This window comes from Manis javanica, chromosome 3 (genome assembly GCF_040802235.1).
Source record: "Manis javanica isolate MJ-LG chromosome 3, MJ_LKY, whole genome shotgun sequence".
In the NCBI taxonomy this organism is placed as follows: domain Eukaryota; kingdom Metazoa; phylum Chordata; class Mammalia; order Pholidota; family Manidae; genus Manis; species Manis javanica.
The window spans coordinates 84,346,671-84,371,511 of record NC_133158.1 but is presented as its reverse complement, the minus strand read 5'-3'; the positions used below and the strand labels follow the sequence as shown (position 1 = coordinate 84,371,511).

General features: G+C 35.4%; 1 long non-coding RNA gene and 1 other non-coding gene across 2 annotated transcripts in view; one reads left to right on the top strand and one right to left on the bottom strand.

The window, feature by feature from the left end:
• The window catches only part of LOC140848173 (uncharacterized), a 75,646-nt gene that overhangs the window by 38,629 nt on the left and 12,176 nt on the right, over positions 1 to 24,841 (top strand). Inside the window, exon 2 of the long non-coding RNA XR_012128724.1 lies at positions 18,632 to 18,812. This is a non-coding gene — a long non-coding RNA (uncharacterized lncRNA). The remainder of the gene's footprint in view (positions 1 to 18,631; positions 18,813 to 24,841) is intronic.
• LOC140848582 (small nucleolar RNA U13) lies at positions 9,969 to 10,072 on the bottom strand. Its single transcript, XR_012129714.1, has one exon. It is a non-coding gene; the product is annotated as a small nucleolar RNA U13 (small nucleolar RNA).

The following is a 24,841-nucleotide window of genomic DNA, read 5'->3' as shown; positions in this document are numbered from 1 at the left end:
GGTATCTGGAAAGCAGAATAAATTTTATGATAAATAGAATCACATGAACCAATGAGTGTACTTCTTGTCACTTAGCAAGATAAATATCACAAGCTAAATACTAAAAGCTATGTATTTAATTGATAAAAGCACATTTACTGCATTAGAAATACGTAAAATTACTCTGTAATGTCACTGCCACACAGAGTTCTGGCTCATTAATTCCAAAGACACTGTGCATGTTTTATGGTAATTTTGACAAATTAAATTTATTGGTGTTTTAATTTGGATTTTGTAATCTTTCTCGCCAAATAGTTATTTAACCTCACAAATGCTAGCTTTGTATTAATTAACTGGTATTTAACTATTATATAACCAGTAAGCTTATAATCTCTAAATAAAGTTTTACTTCATTTAAAATAAATGCTCATGTTAATTTAAAAAAATTTTTAGAGTAATGGTGGGAGTTTTAAAAAATGGGATAGTGAAGTTGGTCATTCTTCCTGAGCAAGCAAGTAATCTCTTTTCAAGGTTATCAAGGAATTTAGGTTTCATTCTTGCTGAAAACTGCTCTGAAAATTTTCTAAAACATAAATTCAAATCACATACACTCTTCCATTGGGAACTTAAATGGAATAATTATTTGGTCTATGACATTATAATTAATGAGTAAAGATAGAAAAGTACATGAAAACTAAGAAGAGTAATTCTAGCTTCAGGGCACTGATCTAGATAATATTCTTGCCCCTCAGTGAAAAGTAGCAAGAATCATACATATTTATTTATGTTTTTAATGTGTCATTCTTTCCTAAAAGTACATAATGAGAAGAATCACCTGGAGTGCACTTGTTAAAAAAAAGAAAAAAACAAACCAGAAAACACTTCCTGAGGCTTTCTTACAGACTCTGACTTAATGGGACTGGGATGGGCCCTGGAATTTGTGTTTTTATCAGGGACCTAAATAATTTATATGCCAGGGAAGGCTGGGAAACGTTTTTTATATTAAGATCCACAAAAAAGGATATACAGTATCACTTAAGCCAAAATAAGCATATAGATCTGTGCTCTCAACTTTGTTGCACATTTAGAAACACTCCTTTAAAACTCTTGATGGCCAGAGTACCCCAAACCAATTACATCATAGTCTTTAAGGTGGAACCCAGAGGCTAGAATGAGTGACTGGAGGACTACTTCACTGGCGAGTGTAGTAGCCAGACTAAGTGGCTTCAGAGAATCTTAACAGATTTGAAGTGAAAGATCAGGAAGATATGCATAAGAGAAAAAAATGCATAATTTTCAGGGTTACTGCCTATTTACTGAAGGAACATAATAAAAAATATTGAATTTGAAACCTAATGCAGTGGTTTTAAAATTTGACCTTGTATCAGAATCACATGAAGAACTAGTTAAAACAGATTGATTGGCTACCCACCTAGGACTTCTGATCAGTAAGTCTGGGGTGGAGCCCAAACTCCTGCATTTCTAATACATTCGAAGTGATGGTGATGCTGTTGGACCTAGAGAACATATCTGAGAACCAGTGTCCTAAGGGAAGGATGAGAAGTATCAAATGGGAGCATGATGGGACCAAATTAGATTGAGCCCAAGCCTGGGTAAGATCATCAGATAGAAAGAATATCTCCTGTGTAAGGTTATAATAGAAAAAACTGTTATAGAGTATCTACTATGTGCCAGATATTGTTCCAAATATTATATATGAAGTCATTAATCCTTAAAATAATACACATGACAGATGTGCTATTATTGTTTCTATTTTATAGCTACAGAAGTTGAGGTATTGGGAGGTTAAGTAACTCATCCAAAGCATGCAGTTAGTAAATTGTAAAGATGGAATTGGAATGCAGATAGTCTGGTTTCAAGGTCCAAGTCCATGCATGTCGTTTAGCCACTGTTACACAGCAGGAAGTGAAAGTGGACAGGATTTGTTCAAACAATAGGTGTTTGTAGAAGACCAAGAACTCACTCACTTTACCTCTTTGACTATCCTCACAGGGAGAATCTAGAGAAATGTGTTAGAGACATAAGTAGATGGACCAGATCAAAGTAAAAGGAAAGAAAGCAGCTAGATCCAGAAACCTTACATATGTAAAAGAAAGAAGATAACGAATGAAAAAAGAGTTTAAAATACTGTAGCTCAGTTATGCCTTCCTGAAAAAGTATGGAAATAGTAGAAAGGTAAATAAACTACTAGGGGCATATTCCACCACTGCAGAAAAACATGTAGCATAAAGAAATGCTATTCAAGGACTTTGTGGAGCAAAGAATAAACCACATGTGGAGAGATTTCAGCTTTCATTAGCATTTGGGAGTACACGCTTTGACACCATCTATGGCAATTTCAATTCATGAATCTGTCAGGATGATTTCAATTAGAAAAGTGCCTGCATTTATTAATTGTTTCATTCATCCAACCAATATTTATCTACTATGTGGGAGGCATCTAGGCAGCATGGTTTCAGAAGTGAACGAACAAGAAGATATTTGTGTTGTGTTGGTATAAGAGGAGTGGTAATAAACAAATAATATAAATGTAATAGGTTAGATGTTGATAGAATATTTTAGAGGGAAATAAAGCAGGAATATGGGATTAGAGCATGCTGGGACTGGTGGCAGTGTGTGTGAAAGCAGATGACAGTAAAATTTGCTCATATAAAGTAGTCAGAGAACTCTCTGGTAAGTTGATAATTGAGCAAAAATTGAAAAGAAATGAAGTGTGATGGAAAAGGATTAATGAGGCCTTAGAGCCCTGGAACTGGCCACCTGGTTTCTCAAAATGAAACACGTGCTGACGGCATACATAGTAGAGCCCAGGGACAACACATGCTCTCGATGCCTGAAGAGCCAATCACTGCAGGAGAGAAATCACCCAGACATGATTGTAACAGAATTTCTGGAGGAGAAGGCCCACTTTCCTATAGCTTCCATTAGACTACCTGGGGTTCTTGCCAATGTAATTCCTGTGGGCAACAAATGGGTGCTAATTTCAGTTAATATATTTATATAGTCCAGGTTTTGCTTATCCTGTAAGAGAAGGAACTCCAGAGAATGTAGGTAAGAGTTTGAATGGAAAATAATCTATCAGCTTGACCTATCAAGATATGTTTCTTCTGATCAACAAGAACATTTTACTGTTACTAATGTACAAGAGAGCAAGAAAATATAACATTACATGAACATACCGTGTCCTTTGATTTACTGAGTTATGTTGTCTTTGAAAATTGGAATGGAAATTAAAACATTTCATGTTTAAAATAGCTGAAGGGGGAGTTTTGAAAGGCTGGTTGTCAATTAAATACATTGAATATAAGAGGGCAAAGAGAAGAATACACATATTTTTCTTCTGTTTTGTCTAATTTGTTTATCCTTGGACAAGGATCAAATCTGCACATGCCAGTAGAGAAAGACATTATTGCATAAGACATGTTATCCCAGCCATCAGCTCTGGGCACATTCCTAAAGATACTCCAGTAGTAGGTCATAACTTCATGTTATAATAGGTAAACTATATCTTTACCTGAAAAAATCTATATCTTCCTGGGAATGGAGCATGGTAAATCTGTTGTATTGTTTGCTTTATGGGTAAGCACTAGATTCAAGCCAGGGAACCATAGCATGGTGGGTAGGTACTAAATGGTAAGGTAGAAATGGTGGCAAATGGGAAGGGCACCCAGGAAGGCTTTCAATTATATTATTCAATTCAGAGCAAGAAATAATACTCTTAGATATTGCTCTTATATCTTATGATGACTAGTGACCAGTGTTGAAAGAAACCACTCAAACTGTTTTGTGTAGAGAAGTGGATGCCTGCTGAGTTAAGATTTCTTCTTAAAAACTCTTACTTCATAATGGAATTCTCCCTGTTGAATCAGCTTTTTGGAACCTGGCTGCATCTATAGTTTGGTTCACTACTTGCAGCCTTTAATTATCACTTCAGTGGTTTTTTTCAGGTATTCCGAGAAAAATACTACCATGAATGGAAAGGGAGCATGCTACCCATTCTAAATATATTTAAAATGAAGGAAACCATACAGACTAAGTTCTCAGACTGTAATGGAATCAAGTTAAAAATGAATAAAAATACAATAGCCAGGAAATGCCTAAATACTTGGAAATTAAAAAATATCTAATGTCAACAGTAATTGATGGTTTCGTCATAATCAGTGTCCATATGCTAGGAGTTCTAAGGGATTTTAGGAGGATTCAGTAAGTAGGAGAGGCTGAAATGGAGGATTATTATCATTATTAAAACACATGCTAAGTTCTATTCCTGGCCAAGCCTGAGTAATGGTGTCACAGCTGCCTTCCAGCATAAAAAGCCAGAAAATCAGACAAAATAGGTGAAAATGGTGTTTTCAGACATTGGTCAAAATGTAGCACCGTACTTTATGTTGAAAAAAAAAGGAGGAAAATAAGCAAGATGAACCTTATAATTTCTCTATCTTTTTGCCTGGACAGTCTTCTGCAAAGTACTGAATATGTGTGTGTGGAAGGGCAAGTAGTATTTGCACCTAAGCAGAAAATAATGAGCTGAGAGGGTCAAGATTGGAGTTCAGGGAGACTGCATGACTGGAAAGTGCTGGACAGGGTATTGGAGGGGAAGGAACTATGTAAGGAAAATTCTCTTTGAACCTGTTGCAGAACAGTAATCTAGGCTTGCATAAATGAAACTGCATGAGGCTAAGCAAAAACTCTTGGGGAGTTGTAATTTGAATAACTCTCAGAATTCATAAAAGGTCAAGAGATGTTCAAATTCTGAGCAGTCAGGTTGGAGACACATAATTGAACATCTGGTGTTCAATAAAGATCCTAGAAGAAATCTTACTAGTAGCTATAAGACTTAGAGTAAAGAACAAACTTGACTATTTTGACAGACCTTAAAAAGACAAGCACCAAAGGATAAAGCTGATCCACAAGTTATTTAACTACATACTTACAAAGTTCAACACTCTTTACAGAAAGACAACAAAAGGCAAAATAAAGATAAGGATTATCACCTCCCCATCCTCCTTAAAGTTTTCCAAAAAGTAGAAGAGGAGGGAATACTCCCAAACTCATTCTACGAGGACAACATCACTCTGATATCAAAACCAGGCAAAGACACCACAAAAAAAGAAAATTACAGATCAATACCCCTGATGAACATAGATGCAAAAATACTCAACAAAATATTAGCAAACCAAATTTAAAAATACATCAGAAAGATCATCCATAATGATCAAGTGGGATTCATCCCAGGGATGCAAGGATGGAACAACATTCAAAAATCGATCAACATCATCCACTACCTTAACAAAAAGAAGGAAAAAAAACACACACGATCATCTCCATATATGCTGAAAAAGCATTCGACAAAATTCAACATCCGTTCATGATAAAATCTCTCAACAAAATGTGTATAGAGGGAAGTACCTCAACATAATAAAGGCCATATATGACAAACCCAAAGCCAACATTATGCTTAACAGTGAGAAGTTGAAAGCTTTACCTTTAAAATCGGGAACAAGACAGGGATGCCCACTGTCTCCACTGTTATTCAATATAGTACTGGAGGTCCTAGCCATGGCAATCAGACAAAACAAAGAAATACAAGGCATCCAGATTGTTAAAGAGGAAGTCAAACTGTCACTGTTTGCAGATGACATGATATTGTACATAAAAAACCCTAAAGAATCCACTCCAAAACTACTGTATCTAATATCTGAATTCAGCAAAGTTGCAGGAAATCGGTTGCATTCCTATACACTAACAATGAACTAGCAGAAAGAGAAATCAGGAAAATCATTCCATTCACAATTGCTTCAAAAAGAACAAAATACCTAGGAATAAACCTAACCGAGGAAGTGAAAGACCTATACTCTGAAAACTACAAGGCACTCATGAGAGAAATTAAAGAAGAAACCAATAAATGGAAGCACATTCCATGCTCATGCATAGGAAGAATCAATATTGTCAAAATGACCATCCTGTCTAAAGCAATCTACAGATTCAATGCAATTCCTATCAAAATACCAACAGCATTCTTCAATGAACTAGAGCAAATAGTTCTAAAATTCATATGGAACCACAAAAGACTCTGAATAGCCAAAGCAATCCTGAGAAGGAATAATAAAGCAGGAGGAATTATGATCCCTGACTTCAAGCTCTACTACAAAGCCACAGTAATTAAGACAATTTGGTACTGGCACAAGAACAGACCCATAGACCAATTGAACATACTAGAGATCCAGATATAAACCCAAGCATATATGGTCAATTAATATACAATAAAGGAGCCATGGATATGCAATGGGGAAATGACAGCCTGGTCAGCCACATGTAAGACAATGAAATTGGATTATTGTCTAACCCCATACACAAAAATAAACTCAAAATGGATCAAAGATATGAATGTAAGTCACAAAACCATAAAACTCTTAGAAAAAAAACATAGGGAAAAATCTCTTGGACATAAACATGAGCAACTTCTTCATAAACATATATCCTGGGACAAGGGAAACAAAAGTAAAAATGAACAAGTGGGACTGTATCAAACCAAAAAGCTTCTGTAAAGCAAAGGACACCATCAGTAGAACAAAAAGATATCCTATAGTATGGGAGATTATATTCATAAATTACATATCCAATAAGGGGTTGACATCCAAATTATATAAAGAGCTCACTCACCTCAACAAACAAAAAGCAAATAAGCTAATTAAAAAATGGGCAGAGGAGCTGAACAGACACTTCTAAAAAGTAGAAATTCAAATGGCCAATAGGCACGTGAAAAGATGCTCCATGTTGCTAATAATCAGAGAAATGCAAATTAAAACCACAATGAGATATCACCTCACACCAGTAGGATAGCCACCATCCAAAAGGCAAACAACAACAAATGTTGGTAAGGATGTGGAGAAAGGGGAACCCTCCTACACTGCTGGTGGGAATGTAAATTAGTTCAACCATTGTGGAAACCAGAATAGAAGTTCCTCAAAAACTAAAAATAGAAATACCATTTGACCCAGGAATTCCACTCCTAGGAATTTACCCTAAGCATGCAGGAGCCCAGATTCAAAAAGACATATGCACCCCTATGTTTATCGCAGCACTATTTACGATCGCCAAATATGGAAGCAACCTCAGTTGTGTCCATCAGTATATGAATGGATAAAGAAGATGTGGTACATATACACAATGGAATATTATTCAGCCATAAGAAGAAAACAAATCCTACCATTTGCACCAACATGGAAGGAGCTAGAGGGTATTATGCTCAGTGAAAAGCCAGGCAGAGAAAGAAGTATCAAATTATTTCACTCACATGTGGAGTATAAGAACAAAGAAAATACTGAAGGAACAAAACAGCAGCAGACTCACAGAACCCAAGAATGGACTAACAGTTACCAAAGGGAAAGGGACTGGGGAGGATGGGTGGTCAGGGAGGGATAAGGGGGAAAAGGGAGCATTACAATTAGCACACATAATCTAGCAGGTGGGGGGACATGGGAAAGGTAGTATAACACAGAGAAGACAAGTAATGCTTCTATAGCATCTTACTATGCTCATGGAAAGTGACTGTAATGAGGTATATGGTGAGGACTTGTTAATAGGGGAAGTCTAGTAACCATAATGTTCTTCAAGTAATTGTACATTAACAATACCAAAAAAGAAAATTATCACCTTCTCAGCAGTAATATTACAAGCCAGAAAGCAATGGAATAACCTCTTAAGGTGCTGGAAAAACAAAATAAAGCAAAACACATTGTTAACCTAGAAATCTCTATATATTGAAAGCATTCTTAATAAATGAAGGCAAAATGGAAACCTCTTAGACAAGCAAAAATTTAGAGATTTTATTACCAAAGACCAGAATGAGAAATGTCAAAGGAAATTCCTTGAGTAGAAGAAAATAATCCAAAGCGTATACTCAAATCTATAAAAAGGAATGAAGGGTGCCATATTTTTCTACATTAAACACACATTTTATCCATTAAAAATTCTTTAAAATATAATTCACTTTTTATTGAAATATCAATGAAAGCAACCATAGAGCTGCAGAAAAATTTGCTCTGCTCATATCTGACAAAAGAAATTCAAAGGGATTTAGGAGTCTTAATTTATTTGGTACTTTACAGTTTGAATTATAATTTTGCTATAGGTCTATAGGTATGTGATCATAGGGTGTAGTTTATAAGCAAATGTAGGGATCTCTGTGTTATTGACATTTTCTTATTGGAGTGTCTTTAAGTATTTGTTTAGTCCAGAATTTGACAAATGTTTTTCTGTAAAGGACCAGATAGTAGTATTTTAGGTTTTGAGGACCATGTATTTTTTGGTTATGACTATTCAAATCTGTCATATGCTATATGTAAGTAAATCAGAAAAGCAAGGTTTGGTCTATGGGCTAAGGTGTGCTAATCCCTGGATCTCATCATATATGCTGAGATGAATTTTATTAGACAAAAGAGTTGAACATAGTGGAACTAAGAATGTCAAAGAGAGGATCATTTTTCTTTAGAGATTTCATATATATTCATTTTATATTCCCTATCTTATATTTACATCTTCCAAAGTCACTAGACAAAGTTTTTTTGTTTGTTTCAACTAACTTTTACTCATGGTGGCTTTTTTCCTTGTTTATTTAGCGAATTTTAATTGTAAACTGTAGTTAATTTGGAGGAATTAGGGCCTGTATTGAAGGTATATTTCTAAAGAGGATTTGCATTTGCTCCTGCTGAGCACTAGGGTGTGTAAAGAATCTGGGATTATTTAAATTTTTCAGTTTAATGTTTTTCTCAACTGTGGTGTTGGTAAACCTTAAGGTAAGAGTAGATTTGTGATGGCAAATATCCAGGAGAGATTTTAGTATTAGTATTTTTATTGTTAACATCATCATCACCATCATCAATCTCTTCCTTCCAGCAGGGACCTGGTGAAAAATAGATAAGTTACCTATCATTTCTCTTCATTACTAGATAGGATTTTTCCAGCCAATCCTGTAAGTGGACTCAAGTTCAGGAGCTCCATTTTGCACAGTCTCAAAGCCTCGTCCTCTGATCTCCATGCAATTCCTAATCTCCACATTTTCCAAACAACTTTATCAGTAACAAGTTGGGATTGCCCATCTACCTGAATCTTGTGCCTATCTTTGGTTGCTTCTGAACTGTAGAATACTGGTATAATTTGTTGTATCTCCTAAAACTCCAACATGATTAAAATTATGAAGTCCTTCACAATAAAAAATGTTCCTATATATATGTATACAGACACATACACACACATACACAATCACATAAAACCACAGATGGGGCATAGATCCTTTGGATGTATTCGCTGGACTCCTTAGATTTAGGCTTTAAGGATTTCTATTAACTATTAGATTATTTAAAGTTTGAGGTATTTTGGTTAAAATCAAATTCAAAATTAAATTGCAGTACAATAATTGTAATTTCTTAGTGTTGTTGTATAGAAGACTATATTGGTTCCTTAACATATAAATTGAATCTTGTGGGTATGTTGGGATGGGAGAAATACGAACAGTGATTAGAGGTTTTCCACTTCTTATAACTGCAAGTGGCATTATTGGCAATAAGCAAAGTACTCTGGTTACCTTGCTAATTATGTGGTGTTATTTCCTGCTCTAGATAACTTGATGGTTTGAAAGAACAATAATCAAGGAAAGATTTATGCAATGTGGTTCCTTTATCCATTTTTCATTTATTGATGCCTATGAACTCTTTGCTTTAACTCCTGGTTCTTGAGATTATACAGAAATGAAGTAAGGGTTTACATGAGCATTCCAAGTCAGAAGAGAAATAATTCAACTGAATCAGTAGGTTCAATAAAATATGTAGAGTTGTGTATAATGTTTAAACTATCTACAATTATTCTCTCTATTAAGCATTTTATCAAAGCCCCTTTCAATATAAAGATTTTAAATGACATTAATTAGAGTAGCATTTCAAGATGTCTTGATAATAGATTTCTTTTCAAGTCAGACGGGTAATGTGCTGATGTCATAATAAGGTTTGAGGCAGGCACAAGTCATGTGAAAGAATCAACACCCAAACATCATGCTTATGAACTACAGAAGGATCTTGATAATAGATTTTTTAAAAAGACTTTTAAATGAATTGGCAGTGTCTTGGGTAAGACTTGGTGAAACAGGTTTCTTTGCAGAATAATTTTTCAGAAACTTTACAATGCAAATACAGTATTGTGAATCTGTAATATAAGGTATAACAAACTGTATTTTGTACTCCCATCCAAACATGAAACTCTTTCGATGCTTCTTCTGGGACAATAGATTTAGAATACATCTGTGTCTTTTTATACTACTTTTCATTCAATTTAAATATGGAAAAAATGTATATATACATGTGTGTGTATCTCATGAATATTTATTCCTTTTCCTTACTGAATATATAGAAATTTAAATAATTAGTGCTTAAAATGGAAACTATGCATCCAGAACATAAGAAAAGTAAGGTAGTTTTTAATGTAAATCCTAATCATCAAGGTGACTAATGTAATAAGTGGAATTTTCCATATCATACCTACTCATTGCTGTTCATCCAAAATCTCCCAAAACAAATTTATGTGTTGCAGACACCAGGACCAAAATGCTCATCACCAAATCCCAATATACATAGAAAATAATTTGCCTAAAGCCTATGTGTTGGGTATGAACAAAATGTTTTCCTGTATGGGTTGGATTGAATAGTTGAAAATGGAAGTATAAGATGCTAATTACATATAGTAATGCCATGTCTTCTTTTTTTAATTTAATTAATTAATTTATTTTTATTAAGGTATTATTGATATACATTCATGAAGGTTTCACATGAAAAACAATATGGTTACTACATTCACACATATTATTGAGTCCCTCCCATATCCCATTGCAGTCACTGTCCATCAGTGTAGTAAGATGCCACAGAATCACTACTTGTCTTCTCTGTGCTACACTGACTTTCCTGTGAACCCAACCACACCATGTGTACCAATCATAATGCCACTCAATCCCCTTCTCTCTCGCTCCCCACCCACACTCCCCCACCTGTCCCTTTTGGTAAGCACTAGTCACTTCTTAGAGTTTGTGAGTCTGCTGCTGCTTTGTTCCTCTAGTTATGCTTCATTGTTATACTCCACAAATGAGGAAAATCATTTGTTACTTGTCTTTCTCCTCCTGGCTTATTTCACTGAGCATAAATACCCTCTAGTAACATCCACGTTGTTGCAAATGGTAGGATTTTTCTTTTTTCTTATGGCTGAATAGTATTCCATTGTATATATGTACCACATCTTTATCCATTCATCCACTGATGGACACTTAGGTTGCTTGTATGTCATGGCTATTGTAAATAGAGCTGCAATAAACATAAGGGTGCATATGTCTTTTTGAATCTGAGAACTTGTATTCTTTGGGAAAATTCCTAGGAGTGGAATTCCTGGGTTAAATGATATTTCTATTTTTAGTTTTATGAGGAACCTCCATACTGCTTTCCACAGTGGCTGAACTAGTTTACATTTCCCCCAGAAGTGTAAGAGGGTTCTCCTTTCTCTGCAACCTCACCAGCATTTGTTGTTCTTAGTCTTTTCTATGCTGGCCATTCTTACTGGTGTGAGGTAATATCTCATTGCGGTATTAATGTGCATTTCCCTGATAATTAGTGATGTGGAACATTTCATGTGCCTGTTGGCCATTTAAATTTCTTCTTTGGAAAATTGTCTGTTCATATCTTCAGCCCATTTTTTAATTGAGTTATTTGCCTTTTGATTTTTGAGGCGTGAGAGTTCTCTATATATTTTGGATCTTAACTCCTTGTCATATATGTCATTTACAAATATATTCTCCCATACTGTAGGATGCCTTTTTGTTCTACTGGTGCTGTCCTTTTCTGTACAGAAGCTTTTTAGCTTGATGTAGTCCCATTTGTTCATTTTTCCTTTTGTTTCCCTTGCCCAAGGAGATGCATTCAGGAAAAAGTTGCTTATGTTTATATTCAGGAGATTTTTACCTAAGTTGTCTTCTGAGAGTTTTATGCTTTCATGACTTATGTTCAGGTCTTTGATCCATTTCAAGTTAACTTTTGTGTATGGGGTTAGAAAATAATTCAGTTTCATTTGCTTGCATGTAGCTGTCCATTTTTACCAACACCAGTTGTTGAAGAACCTGTCATTTCCCCCATTGCATGTCCGTGGCTCCTTTTTCGTGTATGAATTGACCACATATGCTTGGGTTTATATCTGGGATCTCTAGTCTGTTTCATAGGTCTACCGGTCTGTTCTTGTGCCAGTACCAAATTGTCTTGATTACTGTGGCTTTGTAGTAGAGCTTGAAGTCAGGGAGCATAATTCCTCCTGCTTTATTATTCCTTCTCAAGATTGCTTTGGCTATTCAGTGTCTTTTGTGGTTCCACATGAATTTTAGAACTATTTGCTCTAGTTCGTTGAAAAATGCTGTTGGTATTTTGATAGGGATTGCATTGAATCTGTAGTTTGCTTTAAGCAGGATGGTCATTTTGACAATATTTATTCTTCCTATGCATGAGCACAGGTTGTGTTTCCATTTATTGGTTTCTTCTTTAATTTCTCTCATGAGTGTCTTGTAGTTTTCAGAGTATAGGTCTTTCATTTCCTTGGTTAGGTTTATTCTTAGGTATTTTGTTCTTTTTGAAGCAATTGTGAATGGAATGGTTTTTCTGATTTCTCTTTCTGCTAGTTCATCATTAGTGTATGGGAATGCAACAGATTTCTGTGTATTAATTTTGTATCCTGCAGCTTTGCTGAATTCAGATATTAGATCTAGTAATTTTGGAGAGGACTCTTTAGGGTTTTTTTTATGTACCATATCATGTCATCTGCAAACAGTGACAGTTTGACTTCTTCCTTGCCAATCTGGATGCCTTTTATTTCTTTGTGTTGCCTGATCATCATGGCTAGGACCTCCAGAACTGTGCTGAATAAAAGTGGGAAGAGTGGGCATCCTTGTCTTGTTCCTGCTCTTAAAGGAAAAGCTTTCAGCTTCTCACTGTTAAGTATGATGTTGGCTTTGGGTTTGTCATATATGGCTTTTATTATGTTGAGGTATTTGTTCAGATTTATTATCATGAATGGCTCTTGAATTTTGTCAAATGCTTTTTCAGCATCTATGGAGATGATCATGTGGATTTTGTCCTTTTTGTTGATGTAGTCGATGAAATTGATGGATTTTGAATGCTGTATCATCCTTGCATCCCTGGAATAAATTGTACTCGATCATTATAGATAATCTTATGATGTATTTTTGAATTCACTTTGCTAATATTTTGTTGAAGATATTTGCATCCATGTTCATCAGGGATATTGGTCTGTAATTTTCTTTATTTGTGGTGTCTTTGCCTGGTTTTGGTATTAGAGTGATGTTGGCCTCATAGAATGAGTTTGGGAGTCTTCTCTCCTCTTCTACTTTTTGGATAACTTTACAGAGAATGGGTATTAAGTCTTCACTAAATGTTTGACAAAATTCAGTGGTGAAGCCGTATGGTCCAGGAGGTTTGTTCTTAGATTTTTTTGACTACCAATTTGATTTCATTGCTTGTAATTGGTCTGTTTAGATTTTCTGTTTCTTCCTTGGTCAGCCTTGGAAGGTTGTATTTTTCTGGGAAGTTATCCATTTCTTCTAGGTTATCCAGTTTATTAGGATATATTTTTTCATAGTCTTCTCTAATAATTCTTTGTATTTCTGTGGTGTCCACAGTGATTTTTCCTTTCTCATCTCTGCTTCTGTTTATGTGTGTAGACTTTGTTTTTTCTTGAGAAGTCTGGCTAGGGGTTATTCTATTATGTTTATGTTCTTGAAGGACCAGCTCCTGCTTTCATTGATTCTTTCTGTTGTTTTATACTTCTCAATTTAATTATTTATGCTCTAATATTTATTATGTCCCTCCTTCTAGTGAGTTCAGGCCTCATTTGTTCTTTTTCTTGTTTCACTAATTGTGAGTTTCGAGTGTACATATGAAATTGTTCTTCCTTCCTGAGGTTGGCCTGTATTGCAATATACTTCCTTCTTAGCATGGCCTTCACAGCATCCCACAGATTTTATGCTCTTGAATTATTGTTATTTGTTTTCATATATTGCTTGATATCTGTTTTTATTTGATCATTGATTCATTAGTTATTTAGGAGCATTTTTTCAAGCCTCCATGTGTTTCTGGGATTTTTCATTTTCTTTGTGTAATTTATTTCTAGTTTCATACCTTTGTGGTCTGAGAAGATGGTTGGTACAATTTCAATCATTTTGAATTTACTGAGGCTCTTTTGGTGATCTAGTATATGATCTATTCTTCAAAATGTTCTGTGTGCAATTGAGAAGAATGTGTATCCTGCTGCTTTTAGGTGGAGTGTTCTGTAGATGTGTGTTAGGTCCATTTGTTCTAATGTGTTGTTCAGTGCCTCTGTCTCCTTACTTATATTCTGTCTGGTTGATCTAACCTTTGGAGTGAATGGAGTGTTGAAGTCTAAAATGAATGCATTGCATTCTTCAAATCTGTTAGTATTTGTTTCACACATGTAGGTGCCCCTGTGTTAGATACATAAATATTTATAATGGTTATATCCTCTTATTGGACTGATACATTTATCTTTATGTAATGTCCTTCTTTGTCTCTTCTTACTTTCTCTGTTTTGAAGTCTATTTTGTCTGATACAAGTACTTCAACCTCTCCTTTTTTCTCCATATTAGTTGCATGAAGTATCTTTTTCCATCCCTTCACTTTTATTCTTTCTATGTATTTGTGTTAGAAGTGAGTCTCTTGAAGGCAGCATATGGATGTGTCTTGTTATTTTATCCATTCTGTAACTCTATGTCTTTTGATTGATATATTCAGACCATTTACATTTAGGGTGATTTTAGATAGGTGTGTACTTATTGCCATGGCAGGCTTTAGATCTGTGGTTACCAAAGGTCCAAGGGTGACTTCTTTACTATCTAAGAGTCTAATTTAACTCAGTATGCTATTGCAAACACAATCTAAATGGTTTTCTTTTTTTCTCCTTTTTCTTCCTCCTCAATTCTTTATATATTAGGTATTATGTTCTGTACCCTTTATTTGTTGACTCACTTTGGGGTAGTAAATTTAATTTTGCATCTGCTTAGTAATTAATTGTTCTACTTTCTTTAATGTGGTTTTATTACCTCTGGTGACAGCTATTCAAACTTAGGAACACTTCCATCTATAGCAGTCCCTCCAAAATAGATTGTAGAGATGGTTTGTGGGAGGTAAATTCTCTCAGCTTTTGCTTATCTGGGAATTGTTTAATCCCTCCTTCAAATTTAAATGATAATCTTTCCAGATAAAGTAATCTCGGTTCCAGACCCTTCTGCCTCATTGCATTAAAAACATCATGCCACTCACTTCTGGCCTGTAAGGTTTCTGCTGAGAAGTCTGATGTTAGCCTGATGGGCTTTCCTTTGTATGTGATCTTATTTCTCTCTCTGGCTGTTTTTAATAATCTGTCCTTATCCTTGATCTTTGCCATTTTAATTATTATATATATTGATGTTGTCTTTTGGGTCCCTTGTGTTGGGAGATCTGTGCACCTCCATGGCCTGAGAAACTATCTCCTTCCCCAGATTGGGGACGTTTTCAGTAATTACCTCCCCAAAGACTCTTTCTATCACCTTTTCTCTCTTCTTCTTCTTCTGGTACCCCTATAATGCAAATACTGTTCCATTTTGATTGGTCACACAGTTCTCTCAATATTATTTCATTCCTAGAGATCCTTTTTTCTCTCTGTGCCTCATCTTTTTTGTATTCTTCTATTCTAATTTCTATTCCATTTACTGACTCCTCCACTGTATCTAATCTGCTTTTAAATCCCTCCATTGTATGTTTCACTTCTGATACTGTAATAATTGAATGTCTATCAGGAGTTCTTTGCTGAGTTCTTGAATATTTTTCTGTACCTCTATGAGCATGTTTATGATTTATATTTTGAAATCTCTTTCAGGAATATTGATGAGTTCAGTATCACTTGGATCTTTTTCTGGTATTTGTGGGATTTTAGTTTGGAGCAGGTTCCTTTGACATTTCATATTTGTATGTGGTGCCTTCTAGTGCCCAAAAGCTCTACTCTCTGGAGCTACTCAGCTCTTGGAGCCAGAGGAGCAATGCTAGTGCCTGTCGATAGGAAAGAGCTATTTCCTGCCTCTTGGCTGCTATGCCTCTCTCTACTGCCAGACCCAGTGGGCAGAACACACAGGTGTAATCCTCTTTGCTTTGCATTTGTAGCTACTCTAGGTGGCTTCCCTCTGGTTGGCCTGATGCCAGGACAGGGGTGGTGGTTTGCCAGCCAGGTACAGGCCAACTGTGAGGAAGGCGCAGGAGGCTACATATCACAGTGGGGGGCCTTGGAGCTGTATAGCTATTCATGGAGATGGAGCGCCTGAAGCTTCTGAAAGTTCCCAACATGCTAGGCAGAGTGTGCCTGGACACTTTTGCCCATCTGTCCTTTCTCCTGAGCAGTAAGGTCTGTACAATCCTTGCCTCTTTAGCAGCCCTCTCACTGTTAGGAAGTCTCTCAGACTGCCTGCCTTTATTTTTTCCCAGAACAGCTAGATGTGGACCCATTTTCCATAAGCAGCTGGAATCTCAGTCTCTCCAGGTATTCTTCCTGTCTTTGCTTTCCAAACCCACTATCTCCAGAGCATCATGCAATGTAGGTTTGTGTTCCCAGAGCAGATCTCCAGGGCTGGGTGTTCAGCAGTCCTAGGCCTCCACTCCCTGTTCCTTTTCTCTTCTTACTGCCAGTGAGCTGTTGTGGGAGAAGGACTTGAGTCCCACCAGATCATGGCTTTGGTATGGTTACCTTGTTCCATGAGGTCTATGCTTTTCTCCAGGTGTAGGCAGTCTAGTGCACCCTTCTTTCCTGTTGCTCTTTCAGGATTAGTTGTATTAATCATATTTTTGTATTATATGTGGTTCTGGGAGGAGGCCTCTGTCTCATCTCTCACACCACCATCTTTAATCCCTTCATTCCCTATCTTTAGTAACAATGTGTCACTATTTATCTGTGAAGAAATTTATAATTAGGTTTAATAAAACTCAGTAGTTAAAAATTACATATTTTAAAACACATAAAAATCTTTGAAAATATTGTATCCTTTGTTTTGACTGTAACTCAGCTGCTAGGTGATAACCTTTATGAATATCTCAACTGGTTTAGTTTATGGTATTATGTATATTAATAACTGGGAAGATTCAACCAACTTTCCTCTACTGAGAATGTTTATCTAGTATCTTGCATAAGGGAGTATGTTTTATCACAATCATATCACATCTTGTAGATAATAAATAAACTTAGTTTTAACAACAAAAAAATGCATGAAGGTAGTGACTGGTAAAGGGAGCTGATACTCTTCCTCCCCATGTCACGTATCCTGTCAAAGGACAGTGTTCTGCTGGATTTCACCCTTCTGCAACTCTCTCCTTGCTCAAAGTTCCATTGAGCTGCCATTGGTCTTTCCACATCATACTCTTTAAGGACACATGGATGTTCCCAATATGGCCTCTGCAATTTTCTCACCTCCCTTGTTTACTAGGAAAATGGGCTACATACATAAAAGACATTATAGCTTCAGTGCAAGGAAAATGAAAATAATCTGAGGAGTACATTCCTGTCTGCAGAGTTTTGGCTTTACTTCATTTTTGGCTTTATTTCAGTTTACTCTAGGCTCTTGTCTATGACTTTTTGTTAGGAAGAGAGTCACTCATCTTTTTACCCTTGGGGGAATACCAGTCAGCCAGCAGTCTTCAGAACCCTGACCCCTGCCAAAGCTTGTGACCTACTGTCAGTGCGTAGCCCCAGTGACAGCATCTGTGGCTAAAACTGCCAGTTTGCTATTGTTCTTCTACCTTATAAGTATTCTAGAAATACACATATGCATATCAAATACATCATTATCATTTTAACTTAAACTTTGGTATATTATCTAATGAGTTACCTTTATAAACTCATGAAGTTAGTACCCTGCAGTAGACAATAGCCTGGAAGTACCACTTAAAAATATTCTCACAAACCTTTAATAAATATTATATAAATACAAGTTGTAATCCTATCTCATATGGTTTTCTCATACCTTTTGTAGTATCCAGATACATAGAGTTGAGTGGAGTATGGATTGAAAAGTTAATCATATGCTTAGCATATTTAGCTAAAAATGCAAATTTGTAAACAAAAGTTATAAAACGTCTGTGTGTATTATTATTTTTTAAAATAATTTTTTACTTTATTAAAAATAAGACTGGAATGCTTGTTTTTAGTAGTTGTTCTCTTCCGAACACTGTGGTATACCCCAAATCCATGATTAGCATACTGAATAGGATGGTTTGCCTTCCAGTGACTTCACATTAACAGCTAAAATTAGCATTCAGTTTTCTGTTACAACCATGAAATCAATATATGAAAACACAAAAGCAGATATTTTCTCATAGTCATATATTGTGTGTATCTTTTGAAAATTAAGTCTATGTTTAGATGTGAGCTACAAAGAATATACATTAACACTCTAGCAACAAGAAAAATGCATTGTTTATAGAAAACTATTATTAAATCAAGTTGTTCTGACTAGTGACTTAAGTCTATTTTATTTAACTAAAACTCCACCCCACAGACTTAAATGACATCAGTGATAATGGAATGGAAGCGCTGCAAACTACATCATCAGCACCAACTCCAGGAAGGTCAAGATACCAACCTTGGATTAATACAAGGAGGCCTTCATAACTTAAGAGACTCGTGAAAACACGCGAGTTGCCTGACGGTCCTAACTGTGATGAAAATCATCCGCTGAAGTGGGTATTATTGTAAATCTTTGTCTACATGACAGATTTACATCTCCTTACCTCCATAAAATTCACCCTTAATGGCACAACACCTATTAAGCTGAGATATTTCTAGGTGTAGTATGTCATGGTATTTTCCTGTATAGTTTACATTATTCTTGGCATTTCACTGCCTGTCTCATGAGGTGGCTGAGAAGGAAAATATAGTAACTTGCACTCACTTCTCAAGGACAAAGTGCCACATCTTACCAGAGGAAACACTCAGAAAGTAAAAAGCAAATACTGCGAATAATAAAATTGAAAAATGTGGCATATGAGAAATCTGGAGACTTAGGGGGAAAACATTTTGTTTTGTGGAATATAATTTTAATACATTACCAAATTCCCAGTTTTTAGAGTTTTGCAAGAAAGGACAAATAAACATTTACATAAGCTCATTCTTACAGCTGGGTATGTACAGGAGAGAAAATATGATATTTGACATAAACCCAGTCTTAGTGCTCAGGCTTCACCCAGTACTTGTATAGGGAAACACTGATGCCTCAGAAACATTTGGGTAAAACTCCTGCAGCACTTTCTGACAATACAGGCTGAGCAGGCTTTGTGTAACAGAGGCAATTAAAATGTCTAGGCTCTCCCATGAGATATGTCACCACACTGAGAACATAGGATACTGAATAACTTAATTCTTATTCACACATAGCCTGAGAGGAACATAATTTCAGCTCTTACCATAGAGTCTATCATCACTCTTAAGAGAAACAATCCAACAAGCATGTGTTAAACTTCTGACACACTGTTACAAAGTTTTGGCCATAATGTAGGGTAGAAAATTCTATAAGCTAATGACACTGCATCTTACATGCACTGAAAATAAGTTTTAAAAACCAGATTGTAGCATTATACAACTGGAAGAGATTGGTGGTATTTTCTCATTCAAAGCCCTGATTGTATATGACTAACCCAAATTATTAGCTAATGGTAAAATGAAGACTTAAGAAACAAGTTGTTCTTCAGAGAACCTTCTCTTGAATCCAGCTAAGTACAACCATATTTGCTTCTCCTAGAGCTAGTTTGTGGAAAGTTACATAAAAACTGTTCTCCTTAGCCTTTGTGCGTTTTCACTATGGAGAAGGAGAAACAGAGAAGATAAAATTATTGAAATTTTAAGCAAATTTTTAGAAGCAGAACTTGTGCTTCTTTTGTATGTAATGTATACAAAAAAAATTTGCTGCCTGGTCCATTTCTTTCCTTGCTGCAACATCTCTTCACTTTATATCAGTCATAAAGGACACAGTAGAAAAGGCTCGTGTGCAGCAATGTGGTCATTACACAAAGTTTTGGATGTATGGTGTTTATTGGTGCTACAAACTATTGGAAATAGCCATATAGATCTTGTAGAGGAGCACTTTTCTAATGGCTGGTAATGGTTTCACATAATAGGGACTCAGAAAATATTTGTTATTTTATTCGCTTCTTTTGTGGAAAGTTTTTGTTGAGCCTGTATCTATAATAACCCAGTCTGGAACATGAATGGCCTGAAAAAATAATGTACTGTAATGTTCAACATGCATCATGAATTTATAAATTTTTATATAAAAGGATTTTCTTGAGACTGTGCTGCCCAGTATTGCTATCTTCACAAAACAAGCAAGAAATTTCCCATAATCCTAAGTATTAAAAAGTTGTCTGTTTTTCCTTTTGATTTGTAGAGAAAGTGTAAGAGCATTCAGGTTAAACCTGTCACTAGACAGCTTCTCAGTTTCCAATTAAGTCATATCAAACCCACAGTGTAGAAACCTTGGCTCTGGTGCATAGAGCACCATCGTTATAGACTAACAGTAATTGTGTCCCCCTTACCCTCTCCTAATTCATATATTGAAGTGCCAAATCCCAGCTTGACTGTATTTGCAAATAGGGACTTTCTGGAGATAATTAAAGTTAAATGAGGTCATAGGGTGTCCTTATGAGTCCTTATGACATATGACTAGTGTCTCTATTAGAAGAAATAAATACCAGAGCGCCCTTTCTCTCTTTCTTCACATTGTGAAGGCACAGAAAGTGACCATCTGCAAACTAGGAAGAGAGTCCTCACCAGAGACTGACCCTGCCGGGCCTTGATCTTGGACAGCCTCCAGAACTGTGAGAAATACATTTCCATGTTTAAACCAACCAGTCTACGGTATTTCATTATGGTAACCAGAGCTGAGAAATACAATTACATTTAAAACAAAGATATGATCAATTAACAAATAAACATTCTTGGAAAACTACTATATGCTTAAAGCTTTAAAAAAAGGCTCTGTTGTTCGATTTTTATTTTTTTGCCCCCTCCATCTCTTATGGTTCTTTACTTATGCTCTTCTTAGATAATTAGAAGAACAAATTAATATTGGGAAATTAAAAAACCAAAATGCACCAACTTATAAAAAATAAATGCATTACAATCTTAACACTGGGGCAATTCCTTTGTAGATCAAATAAAAAGGAAATGAGAATTATTAAATGGAGTTCAGTTATTCCAGGACCTGCTGTGTCATGTGAGTTCTGTTGTCCTCAGATTGTTTTAGTTTTGCCTTTTGGACCAAGCATATCATCCCCAAAGGGTTCATGAACAACTATTACTTCCATGAAAGCTGTTCTGAGTCAAAAATGTTGAATTTCTTCAAGATGAGAAATCATGTTTGCATAGCAGAAAACACAAATTCAAGTTAGAAATATGTTGGAAAATGTCATTTCTTTTGCAACCTAAACAAATTAAGAGGAAGGGAAGTATCACTTAGTAGGATTCAGATCTTGTTGTGAAATTTTGAAAGAGTTCCAGAAGTTTGGCAAAACTTAAAATATTGCTTGGCACTTATGCCCTGGGTTGAGTATTTTAGGCATCTAAATTAAACTTGTTGACAGATACATACTGAGAACGTGTTAAAGTGTTGCCATTTCTTTTCTTGCTGTGAGTGCTCCCTGTGAACTGAGGATTTGTCCCACATACAATCTATTTAAGTTACTATGTGTAATGCAGATGAAAGGCTTGCATCTACTACATATTTTAATATTATGGTTATATACCCATAGGATAAAACATTCCCAAATGCTTATAAAACTAAACATAGGAAACCAAAACTAACATATTTCAAGGTTACTACTGTGCTATATATCATCTAATTGATGAGCCTGGGTGGTTTAAACAATGGAAGTATAGTTTGTCCTTGTTCTGGAGGCTGGAAGTCCAAGATTAAAGTCCAAAATCAAGATTGGTTTCTGGTGAAGCCTCCCTTCCTGGTGTGCAGACAGCTGCCTTCTTGAGGGAGTGAGATCTCTGGTGCTTCTTCCTTTTCTTATAAAGACACCAATCCTATTGGATTAGGGCTCTAACCGGTGGCCTCATTTAACTTTATCTGCAAATACTGTTACATTAGGAGTTGAAACATAATGTATTTTGCGGAGACTTTCTCCATTTATAACATGGATGAACAGAGATTTTAAGAAATGTGAACTATATACTGTAAGCAGCTCTTGTCCAGCAGCCATTTTAATTATCTATCACACCTTTCACCTTAAAGACTAGTATTAAAACTATGAAATCTGCCCAATTTAGCACTAGCAGAGTGTAGATATGAGGAATTTTAGTAATTCAATGTATGCATATGTTCAAAGCTTTCACATTTGAGAATGCCAATATAAATGTTCTTAAGGATGGTCTGATGATTTTGCTTTAGTTGAATTCCTTCACATTATACCCCAAACACAACAAACAAGCCAAAAAACACACTTGACTAAAATTAATGTTCGGTTCAATAGAATCCATCTCATTGTTTGAATTTCACTTGAATAGAGTTGATTCAAAGGAGATGAACTGAATAGCAGTGAATTTTTAATTCTAGCTAGTAAGCTCCATTTATTGATCAATGAATGGATTATACAATTTAATAAATATTTACTTTTATTGAGTGGCCCAGAAAAATTCTAAGATGTTACATGGTGTAATTAGTATAATATATATAATTCTCACTGTTATCTCTACTTTTATTTTTAAATTTAAAAAAACATGGCTGTTGGGATTTAACCTTTGTATTTCTAACAGATTTATAGGTTGCTTAGTTCTGTTATTATTCAAAAAACATATCATTGGTTTAAAATAAAAGGATGAAAAAAATTAATTTGAGTAATCCAGATTACATTAAACTCTAAAGCCATATATGATAAAGATGCACACCAGTATTATAATAATGAGAATATTAAAAACAGTATTTAAGGGTGAGTTATAAAGGTGATATTACTTAATTTGTTGGATACATTTGAAGAAATGGCAATGTTGATGCATATCTAGTTTTATTTTTTGATTTCCTTCCAGATATGTTTTATTGAATTATGATTGTATCTATAAATGTTGCAGACTAATGATTACTGTTCTTAGACTAATTCAAGTTGTCAGATTATTTCTAACCTAATATTGCTTGTCTTACATACGAGATCTGTATTTATGAAAGCATATATATTTTGTCACAGACTATGTGACAATGCATGACAAAAGCAAGAGGCCTGGGATTATTACATATATATATGTGTATGTGTATATGTATTTATATTCATCCATTTAATTTTTTCTATTTCTCTTTTGCTCCTTCCTGTTTTTCTTTTTCTCCTCCACTAACCTTACTATTTACAGTTTATTTCCCATTCCTCACACAACTCTTCATCAAGATCGAAAGTGCATATATTCTCCTGAACCTTCCCAAATCATTTACTTTAAAAGTGTTTTCTTATTTTTCTGTCTCTTATGCACACATACAATGGAATATGTAGGAATATCTAGGTACTTTTATGCCATTTCCAAGCAAATTTTAAATAATATCAGAAGATTGCCATTTGACTCTCAATGCACGTGAGTTTATTTTCTTTTATCTTTTTGAATAGGAGGATGATCAGTTGAACATGAAATGTCATTGTGAAATGCACAAACCCTTCCATCTCAAATTAGTGTAATCTCCTCCCCCAGTCCTTCCTACTGATTAACCAAAAAGGCTATGGTCTTTCTGCAAGGCCCTCTGAATTACAGTTCTTGAAACAGAAATGTTCAGTGGGTACTACATGGAAATACCATTTTCTGAGACCAGAGAAGAGTTTCTAGTGCTTCTCCTTTCACTGCAGTTTGGTGGTCCTTTGAGAAATTAAATGAAAACATAAGAGCATGTTGTTTTAGAGGAGATGCTGCATTTTACTTTATTTTTTAAAATTTAATTTTAACTATTTTTTTTCTGTGCATAAGCCACTGTAAGAAATGGTGGCTGGTCTTTGACTTTGTTGTTTTTATCTATGGGAACTTTGTTCTGTGATGTTGGTTACAGTGACAGGACACCACTGAATGCAGCTTCAGAGTTTCTAGAAACACTGGAACTTAAAGGGCACATGGTGTGGAAGTACCCAAAATGTATGAATATAATCCTGACTTCTTCTAAATGCTCTGCCAATTCTGCATGGCAGTGTTCAAAGTTAAGACAGACTACATGAGAATTCTAGAACCTTTATACCTGCAAAAGATTTGAAAAGAATCTACTAATAAATTGTTCAATTAGTGTTCTGTGAACAGCGATACCCAGGGGATGCTGTATTCATCAAGACTGTGTGGGTAATAATGGGCAGAAATCTAACTTAAAGAAAGAAAAGGTTGATTGGAAAGAAAATGATGTAATTGACAAAAGAAGGAATTGCTGTGCTGCAGGGCACATACATTGGAACTGGAGACTCAGTGTTGCCAGAATTTTTTCTCTCAGAATCTGATTTCTACCTTTCTGTGGGTATAGGATCGAGTTGTTTAGATTTCTTCTATACGAGAAAAATTGCTCCAGATCAAAGATCAGGGAAAAGAGGTAACTTTTCTCCAAAATCATCCTTTTAGAAAAAATCCAAGAAAGACTCTTACTGGACTAGTATTGCCGTGTATTCGTTCCTGGAATAATCTCTGTGCCAGAAGGATGGAGAACAGCTATTTGTGTTCATGTCTTTTAGAAAGGCTACTATAATTGGCAGTTCAATCA